Genomic DNA, 10,322 nt, shown 5'->3' on the forward strand with positions numbered 1-10,322 from the left:
TACACTGAAGGGCGGGAACAAAAGTGTCGCTGGTCCCCACATGGAGTAAGAGAAGGATGGGCCCCACAGACAAGCTGGGAGGACTGGTTTGGGTTTTGTTTGTTTATTTTTGGTATGGGTGGGGGAGGGAGCTCCAGTAAAGGGGATTGAAAAGAAGCAAAGAACTAAACCACACAGAGTAGGACGGTGTCCCAGAGATCAAGGGAGGGAGAAGGAAATGTCACAAACGGTGAAGCCATCATGCTGATGACAATAGAGAGCCGACGGGGAGTTGCAGGCTAGATGTGTGGCTGCATGTAGCAGGTGGGAAGTCTCAAGTGATTACCCAGCTTGCAGATGAGCCACACAGTTTCCTTAGCAGACATTCTGTAACTTCTCTTCAGATGAGGTTATTTTTTAAACAGCCACAGAGTAGCTAGCTATAGCAAGCTTTGCCTTTAACTCTGGCTAAAGGAGAAACTTTTTAGAGAGGTGAAAAGGATTTTCTTTTTGCTGGCATTTACCAGTTAGAAAGACAACTAACTTCACTAAGCAATGAATGTTTTATTGCTTTTTTCTTTAATATAAGAAAATAATATTTATATTTCCCAATATTTATTTTGGATCCAAATCTCTGTAACCCAGACCCACATGACCCCTTGCCTGGGGAGTCTTTTTAGGGCCCTGGTTCTTCTTGCTTCTGATTCTGGTGTCTTCCCAGTTCAGTCATGCTCCACACATCAGTGGAGTGACACATCAGTCCAATCATGTCACTTAGTAAGTGTACCAATAACACCTTACCTTGGTCCTTAATTTGTTCATTCATTTACGAACTATTTTCTGGGTGCTCATTTAGGTGCCAGGAATAGCCAGAGTCCCTATGGACATAAATATGAATGAGGCCTCATATCGGTGGAGGTGGTGAGTTACCAAGATACAAGCAAGTAGAAAAAGCAGAGGCAAATACACAAACTTGAGGTTCAGATAAGGCTATTTGGAGGTAATATTTGAACTAAGACTTAGAAGTGGAATAGATGATGATGTAGAAGGGAGAGAAGGTTACCTGGGCAAAAGAAACATCATGCCCTGGCCAGGGGGCTTGGCTGATTGGAGTGTCGTCCCAAGCACCAAAAAGTTGTGAGTTCTATCCCCAGTCAGGGCACATACGGTAGGCAGCTTGATCAGTGTTTCTCTCTCACATCAATGTTTCTCTCTCTCTCTCTCTCTCTCTCTCTCTCTCTCTCTCTCTCTCAAATCAAGAAACATATTCTCAGGTAAAGATTATTTTTAAAAAACCAACGACATCACCCTATACTTAAGGGCAGCAATAACTCGTGTGCACAGAGGAACACAAGCTGCTGCTTTGTAGAACAGGAAATGTGATGCTGTGGTCAGAGTGAGTCCAGAGAGGTGGCTTGAGAGATTGGAAACTTCCTCACATTTCATTGCCTCCAGAGACTGAGGCCCCATCAACATTTCTTTGCTTGCATAAAGGTGAGAAAAATCTCCTTTTTGTTCATTTTCTTCATGAATACCGTTTTCCACTGCTTGTTTGCAGTCAAAAGGGCCATAGGGAGGGCCGAGGTTCTGTAGGTTGGGAGTGACGGTGCGTTCACCTGAGCCAGCTCCGCCTGACACGTTTGCCAGCTCCGCCTGACACGTTTGCCAGCTTCGATGAGCAGCTGGGTGTGCACTGAATGCTGGTGGCTTCTGGTCCCGCCTCGGTCTGCAGACTGAAGGTGCGGTGGCCGTGGAACTTCCCTGTTCATGTCCAGGGGACACGCCCTCTCTCTGGCTCTCTGATTTCTCCTCCCATGTGGACCGGCATTTGGCAATCAAGTGTTTCATGCTTGTTGATTTGGCTTCTTTCCAGTAGTTCATAGTCAGTGACAATAGTCCTGCTGGTAGCCACTGACTTAATTGTATTTGACACTTGCCTTTTTGAATCATTTTTACAAATGCAATCCTTCCCACTGTCCTCATTAATAAAACCCTTTATGGCCATACTCTGCTTTTCTTTCTTGCCTGATAGGCACCTGGAAGGTATGCTTGGGACATTCTAAAGGAGGTAATTACTGAGCATCTGCTATGTGTCTCTCCTCTACCCAGGAGCCTTTGAAAGCCTTCAAAACCCAGCTCCAATGATCACCTTCATGACAAGGGACCTGACTTCCCTAGGCAAAATCAGTCACTTTGGACCCCCATAGTTTTCTTACTATGGAGCTATTTTAAAACTTAGCACCTTGATTGTAGCTTATCCACATTTTTGCCTCCCCCGCTAGATGGTGATGTCCTCAAGGGCAGAGCTGTGACCTGTTTACCTTTGCGGCATCCATTTGTCCATGTCGTCATTCACTTAATGCATTTTCTTAAAAGCCTACTAGGTACCAGGAGCTAAACATATACACATCTCATACCCAATACACAAAAGAAACACATACCTGGCCTAACAGATCAGAGACTCCAGTGACACACGGAGATAAACTAGCAATTATAACTCCATGGGGAAAGGGCAAGGTTAGGAGCAGTGCAAGGGAGCGTGTGCAAAGGGCCCCTCGCGTTGGGGGTCAGGGAGGGCTTCCTGGAGCAAACGTCATCTAGGCTGAAACCAGAAGGACTGAGTAGGTGTTAGTCAGATATAAACCCAGCAGAGGCCATGAAAGAGTTCTGCTCTTATCACCAAACGCTTGGAGAGTGATGACTTATATAGAAAAGGAGTAGAAACAAGAAATGTTTATTATTTGGTTTATGCTGTACATAGCTCTAGGAGTCTCATGTGCCAAGTGCCTTTCCTAACCGCTGAGATAAGGAGATGATTTGCCAGCCTTCGTTTAATCAGAAGATAGACTCTGACTCTGTGATTATGTATAATAACTGTCCGTTTAAAAAAATTACTATCATTAACGATGGTATGAAATCGATATAGAGTTTGTATGGAAATGAGCCACCCACATTTATTTTTTTAATTTGTGTAATCTCACCTTTCATTTTATTAACTAATGTAGCCACATACTGTTAATCCTTAGGCATTCATTTGTATTCTGTTTTCATTTGTCTGTTCTGTCCCTCTTCCCCGCTTTCCCATCTTCACTACGTCTTTGCACCCTAATTGTGTACTCACTGTGTGCAGACTTGGTAAAGCTCAGCTGTTCCAGCTAAATCAGTTCCCTAAAAACGCATACCTTTTGGAGAACAAAATTTTTTGTACGGTATTACATGACGCTCCATAAACCTGGCAAAATCCATTTTGAGACTTTTTTTCCTAGAGAAATTAACGTTCAAAAGTGCTGAGATGTTAAGCAATGAATAAAACAAGGGAATAAATAATTCACTAATGTATTAATAAATATTTCAGGGCTGAGTGGAGTCCTGGTTAATGCACGTTAATATCTTAGTGAAACTCTTTGAATGTTTTATATGTTACAACTTCAACTATTTAGCCTTGTTGACCATAGATCTATAGATAAAATATTTAACAGAAGTCAGTAATGAATATGAAAAGAGCGCTTTAAGTATGTTTTAATAAATGAACTCATTAATAGTTTAACACATTCAAAGGCAAAGATATGTATTTATCATAACTTTCTGATTTCATTGTACTTGTTGGGACTCTTCTCACTTAAAATAGATTGCCAAGGTGAATTCTGAACACAAACACTAGGAAGATCATTGCTATTTTCCTAAACTCATAGTCTCTATGTTGCAAAATATTTTCAAGGTCCATCCACATTGTTGCAAACGGCAGTATTTCATCTTTTCTTATGGCTGAGTAGTATTCCATGGCATGTATGTACCACATCTGCTTTATCCAGTTATCTATCGAAGGATACTTCATTTGTGTCCATACATTGGCCTCTGTGAATAATAATTCTTCCTTTACGTGATGAGACATCTGGTGTGTTTAAAATAATTTCATTTCCAGCATAGTCTCCGTCTGTCTTTGACGTGCTGACTCAGCTCAGTCTGAGCTGCTCACTTACTCATTCAACCAGGCCACCATTAAACGCTTAACTAAGAAACCGCTCTGCGCCAAGTGTGGGCCTGACACCACCTGCCCCCCTCCCTCTCAGGTCTCCCTGTCTGTGTGCACTGCACATTCTCAATGGATGCCACAGGTCAGGTAGGGGGTCTTACGGAAGCAACTTCATTGATTGAGTCAACACCCACCGAGTGCAGTGCGCGCTGTGCTGGGGACACAGGACTTGATAAGCCACAAGTCGTCAAGGACATTCACTGTCTCACTCCCTCCTCCGCTCTCCTACGAGGCTCCCTCTCAGATGCAGGGCTACAAAACTCTCAGTTCCTAAAGTATAGCGAGCATGGACACACATTTTCCCTTTTATATCTTCCACATTTCTATTAAAACCATGATTCCCCCTGATTCGTAACCACAGACCTCTGGGAACCCAGCTACTGTTGGCTCCAAACCCTCCCCTCTCTTACCACGGACTGCGATCTGTGTGGGCAGGAATGCTATAGTCTGTTCATCATCGCATCCTAGGAGTACAGAATGTGGTCGCCATTTAAATAGTGTGTTACAATTTTTAAGTTAATTCTCACAAAAGTTTGCTTATTGTTGCCTGTTGACTTCCTACCCCATACAATTTACCTGGACCTGCTGGTGCTCTCAAAACTCGGCTTCATGCTCATTTCCTTGGGGAGCCCTTCTCTGACGCCAAAGGCAAGCTCTGGGCTCCCTGGTGTGAGCTCAGAGAACACCCTAGGTTTCCACTTGATGGCACTTACTTGTGCTTGTGTTCTCTACTAGAATGTGAACCCCAGGAGGGCTGGGCCTGTGCATTCTCTTATCCTCCTCAGTGCTACGGTGCAGAAGCAGTGCCTAGGATGCAGTGCCTAGGGTGCAGTAGGTGCTCAATAAACATTTCTGGAACAGATGAGTTTTGACCAATAGCATTTGGGAGACTAATCTTTCTCTCCTTTTCATCCTCTCTTGTACACAGAGCTCTTTAATGCTCTTCCACAAGTAGGTTTCTTTTTTTCTATCAGTTTCCTATTTCTACTGGATGGAGGGACACATGGTATCCTCCTCGTGAATGGATGTCAAGGTGGCTATGGCATTTCCATGCCGAGAGAGGTCTCTGCTTTCGCACGTCTCCAGGGCTTGAATTGACAAAGCAGTGGTGTCCTTCTGTCCCCAACACCCTGCCTTTTAACCTTGGTCCGTGGGAACGTGCTGGTCAGGTTGTATAGAGAAAGTTGTTCTCTTTTTCAAAACGGAGATACTCTGAGGGCTCGCCCTACTTTAAATGAACCACTAGAGGGCGCAGCGACATGCTCTGTTGCTGCACCTTAACTGCACCTGCAGCACATTAGCGCCCACGGACCTCAGAGGTCTCCTGGGCCTGAGTGTTTCATAAACACTCTCAGGGATGAAGCGACTGGCCTGAGGTTACAGAGTTGGTCAGTGACAAAACCCAGACCTCTTGCTTTTTCTTCCAGAACTCTTCACTGCAGCACGCAGTCCCCTGCCTGCCTGTTCTTGGAGGATCCTTGCAGGGTCCACTGATAAGGATCAGTTTTGACAAGGCTGATTCACTTGCCAAGAATTCCTTGGCCTGCCAGTGTCATCGCCCAAGTTTATTTATTGGTGGTCCACATCTATGCGTGTGGGCCGGAGGGAGGAGTAGCATGAGGCAGTTGTGCTGAATCCAGCACTTATAGAAAACAAGACGTAGTGGGCGCCACTGGTTCTAGCTATGGTCTTCTGCTTATAGAAGCAAGCTCTCTTATTATCCCTAATTCCTGGAGCTTCTCCCTCTCCCTCCCCATCACAGGAGCACCGACCAGGAATACCAGTCTGGCTAATCACAGTTTCTGGTTCCTCCCAGGCACAGTGAGGTTTCAGGAGAAGGTACAAAATCCGGCTGGTCTATTAGAATCCTGCTCTGGAATTTCTGAGTCGGAAATTGGAGGAACAGCTGTCTTGTCTCAGGGCTTATGGTGCCAGAAGGATGTGAAGTTAAGTGACTGTGATCATCTCCCTAACCAAATAGAGAAGGCGTTACTGGAAGAGATGAGAGTCACAGAACCAGAGAGAATAGCCGGGTGGAGGGCTGAATCCCAACCCCAGCCCTTGGGCCCTAGCTTCTACAGCTTCTCATGTCTACAGAGTTGCCCAGTTATTATTATTCCAACTCTGTGAGCCTATCAATTCCTTTGTTACGTTTTCTTTAAAGGAAGATTTTCTTGAGTTAGATTTTTGTCACAATGAAGAATTTTGACTAGTACAGAGGCAGATCAAACTTGGCGTAGGGTAGTATCACCTTTCCTCTGGCCCTAAAGTAAGGGCCAAGCCAAGACTCCATCTTCCAATACCAGACTCAGTGGTGAATAGCGATTAGATTTTTTTTTTTTTTTTTTTGCATATCCTCACTGCCCTGGTTAACTCAACCTGAATGAACATGTTGCTGGTGATGCCAAGAGCACAGGTCATGTGGTTCAGTCAGTTCTGCTCTGTCTATAACAAGACCTACCTCTAAAAACCTCCAGCTGTTTTGCAACACATGGCCTTGAGCGTGATGTGAATGCACGTGGCCAGCGCACCTCTGCACTGCCTCTGGAAGGGAGCATGGGGCCGTGAGGCAGCACTGGTCTGAGCCTTGGGCCATCGTGTTCTAGTCCCACCTCCATCTTTGCCTTACCGGGAGACCCCAAGTGAGTAATCTAACTTCCGTTTACCAGGTTATAAAAAATGTGATACTTGAATGACAAGATCCTAAGACACAGCCTGGCTCTAAAATGACATCACTCGCAAAGAACAACAGAAGTACATCCTCTGTGAGTGGCAAGTCAGTCTAACTGTTTTTGTACCAAAAAGATATCATGTTGAACCCTACTGTTTTCTCATCAGTCCTTAGGGCGAGCTGGGTAAGGAATCATTAAGCATATTTCTAAAAGAAATCTCTGCTCTTAGCCCCAAAGTGTGACCCTGCCCACCTTGGCAAATGATTTGGGCTCCTCTGGGCTGAGTCCTCGATAGACCAGGGACAGTGAATGCTTTTTTCTGTACTATTAAAGGCTGTGAAGCAGCCATCCTTTACCTCAGGGGGCCGGGAGCAAAGAGCATGCCTCATGGAGTCTCACCCCTGCCCGTCCCAGATGGGAGGGCTGAGAGTCGCTGGGAGAGGGGCGGAGGGGCTGGCAGGCCTCAGCTCACCGGGAAGGCCTGCAGTAAGTGGAAAAGCAAACACTTTCTAGACTCCTGATCCAGGTTTCAAATGGAGCTGAAGTCCAAATAGGGTGGGTTGGGAAGCAAACGGAGCAAGCTTTCACGAAGGGCTTAGATATACGAGGCAGGGAAGCCGGGTGAGGCCGTGCGTGTGGTGCGTGCCCCAGGGAGCTGTAGAGATGACACAGAAACAGGAGGCTTATGGGGCAGAGATGATAGATGCAGAGGCCATTTTGATGGACACTCGTGGTGAACTAGAGTGGGACCCACCGTGGTGGCTGAACGCCTGCGGGACGGCTAACATCCTCCTGACTGAGGCCGTCGAGCTCAGCATTACTATTAGGGGGACAAAGGTCCATTGGACCTTGTCGGGACCCCCCTAGGACTCCAGGTTAAGATCACCATAAGGCAAAGGGCCGCTTGCTTAGGTGGTCACACTGTTAGCAAAGCCATGAGCTTGCTTGACACATGGTAACAGCACCTGGCACTTGGTAAGAGCTCAATCAATGATGTTATTTCTGTTGGTCTACTTATAGTAATCCTTACAGACGGGTATTGAGTATTCAGCTTCTCCCTCCACCCCCAGGTTGTGCCTCTACAACTACTTTAAGGGGATTATGGATTCCAAATGTCTTTAAAGCCAGCCTTGACTTCTTTTATCATCCCTTTAAAGGCTTCCTATCCCATTCCGGCCCCTAGGTGACAATCCACTCCAATCTTTACCCATGCAACCCACACCTGACAGATCACAATGCCCGACTCAGCAAAACTTGCACCACATGCTGCTATGTCTTGCCAGGAAAAAGCCCCCTTCCTTGCATTTTGGATCTTCAATTGTGGAATGTTTTATGCATGTTGACTGTGTTGGATGGCCTGCTCCAGAAGTCACTGCATTTTTGGGGAAAGAAGGGCAGTACAACCCTCAGGTGAGCCTGCTGTCTACCTTGCTATACTGCCAACCTGCACAAAGCTGCCGCCACCCGAGGTTACAGCTCGTTGCTCATGGTGGCAGAGGCAGCAGCAAGACTGGCATAGAACAGGGAGCTGTGCATCAAAAGGAATCACATCCTGGAACAGTGTCATGTTTCCACATGCTCGGTGGTGGGTCACATGGAGTCTGACATCATCTGGAGGCGGGAGCTTCCAGGAATGCTGCCGCTAGTGACTTTGCCAAGGAGACACTGGATCATGGCTCTCGCAGGAGGCAGAAACGCAAACCAAGCAGAGCGAGACCAAAGCTACGTGCCAGCTTCCAAAATCTGAGTAGTCGATTCGCCAGGGGGAAGGGAGTTGCAATACTTAGTTCAGAGACTCAAAACCCTCACCGCTCAGCATTCAGGCACATTGAAAATCAAAAGGGCCTTGGGAGGCTTATCTGGTTCAACCATCTGTCTCTAAAGGAGATTGTATCTGAAACTTCAAAGTGTGTAGAACTCTCCAGGGAAATTATGGTGCATAACCTGCTTTGGTAAGTGGCTCCGATGTCACTACCATTAGAGCAGTGGCTCTCAGCTGGAGAGGCTGGATGTCCGGAAGGAGAGCTGAGGGGGAAGGGCTGGGGCATGTCCCCCGAGCAGAGATTCTTCTGCATGCTAAGTGGGTGGAGAGACAGAATCTTGGGGAAAGGAATGTGGCGTTCAGTAATGAAGCTCCTACAAACTGCCTGGATGGGCTAAATAGAATATTCTAAGAATATAATGCTTCGTCTTTATTATTCATGATGATATTTTTCATTACACTATTTCAAATGTATGAAAAAACTAGAGAACACTAAAAGAAATAACCATCTATATCCTTCACCTAGAGTCACCAACTAAAAACATTTTTCCATATGCTTTATTTTTCTCTTTACACACACACACACACACACACACACTCTACCTAAAGAGAAACATAAAGCTACCTATCAACCTATCTATGTATCTCTGTAGTATATCTAATATACTATACCTATGTAGTATATCTAATTTTTTTGAACAGTTGTGATAAATTATCCAATTTTCCAACTAAATGTCACTGCCTCTCCCCTTGTTGATGCTCTCTCTTATATTGAGAATTTCTTCTTTAGAATCAAGAAGTTTGTTCTTGTGTTTGGTTCTCTCACACTTAAAGATACACTATACACTTTTGCCCCCTTGGTACACAAAGAAGACACTATCCCTGCCACAGACCGCCTGTCTGCCTCCTGACTTCCACCAGAGGAGGAGAAACTACTGGGCATTTAAAATGACTTGTCTGGTCCCAGCCAGACTGGGTAGCAGCCAGGACTTCACTACGTTCCGTTTCCACCTGCTTGTATCAACAGCTGATGAGCAGATGTTGCTCGGCGACAGTGACCTTTCTGTCCTGACTCTCCTTCAGCAAAGACCACAGGAGGGACTTCCCGTGAAGGCAGAGTGCCTAGCTGCTCAGCTCTGAATCTGCCCGTCTCTACTCTGCCGTCTGATTCCCTCTGTGCGTGGCGTTTTTAACATAAAAAGATAGGCTGTAAAAACATCTTGCTGCTAGACCCTGCTTAAGTTCCCACCCAGTCTTCCCACCTCTCCAAATTTTGTCTTCAAACATCATTATGCTCCAAATACACACAGCAAGTCCTCACTTAATGTCGCTGATACATTCTGTAACTTAAAGTGAAATGACGTGCAACACAACCCACTTTACCATAGGCCAGTTGACACAAACAGAAATTAAATTCCTACAGCATCTCACCAACACTATAATGAAATGTCATTGAACAAGGGGACATCATGCGGGGACCCTCATCGCTGCAGTGAACCACTCAAGTCAATAATGGTTTATTGAACAGTCTGCTGTGGGAGAGGATTAGGGCTTGACATGATCTCTACCCTCATGGAGTTTATAATCTACCTGAGAAAACAGAAAGCAAACAAATAATTTCCTTTGTGATCCATGATGTGTTATGGAAGCCCAGGTTTTCGGGGGGACCCTCCTTGCCTGAGAGGCTACAGAGGGCTGGATTCCTAACACTGCAGAAAGGCAAGAGCAGAATCTGTAGGAGTGTGAGGGCCTTTCAGATCAGACAAGTGCAGACTCATGAGGCTCCATCTGCTGCTGTGAGAAAGGCCCCGGCTACTGTTTCTAGGCACAACACACATTAGAATTTGAATGAATTGCCTTCTGCCCTCAACATCTT

This window comes from Pteronotus mesoamericanus, unplaced genomic scaffold (genome assembly GCF_021234165.1).
Source record: "Pteronotus mesoamericanus isolate MK-2021 breed Mesoamerican mustached bat unplaced genomic scaffold, CSHL_Meso_final contig_347, whole genome shotgun sequence".
NCBI lineage: Eukaryota > Metazoa > Chordata > Mammalia > Chiroptera > Mormoopidae > Pteronotus > Pteronotus mesoamericanus.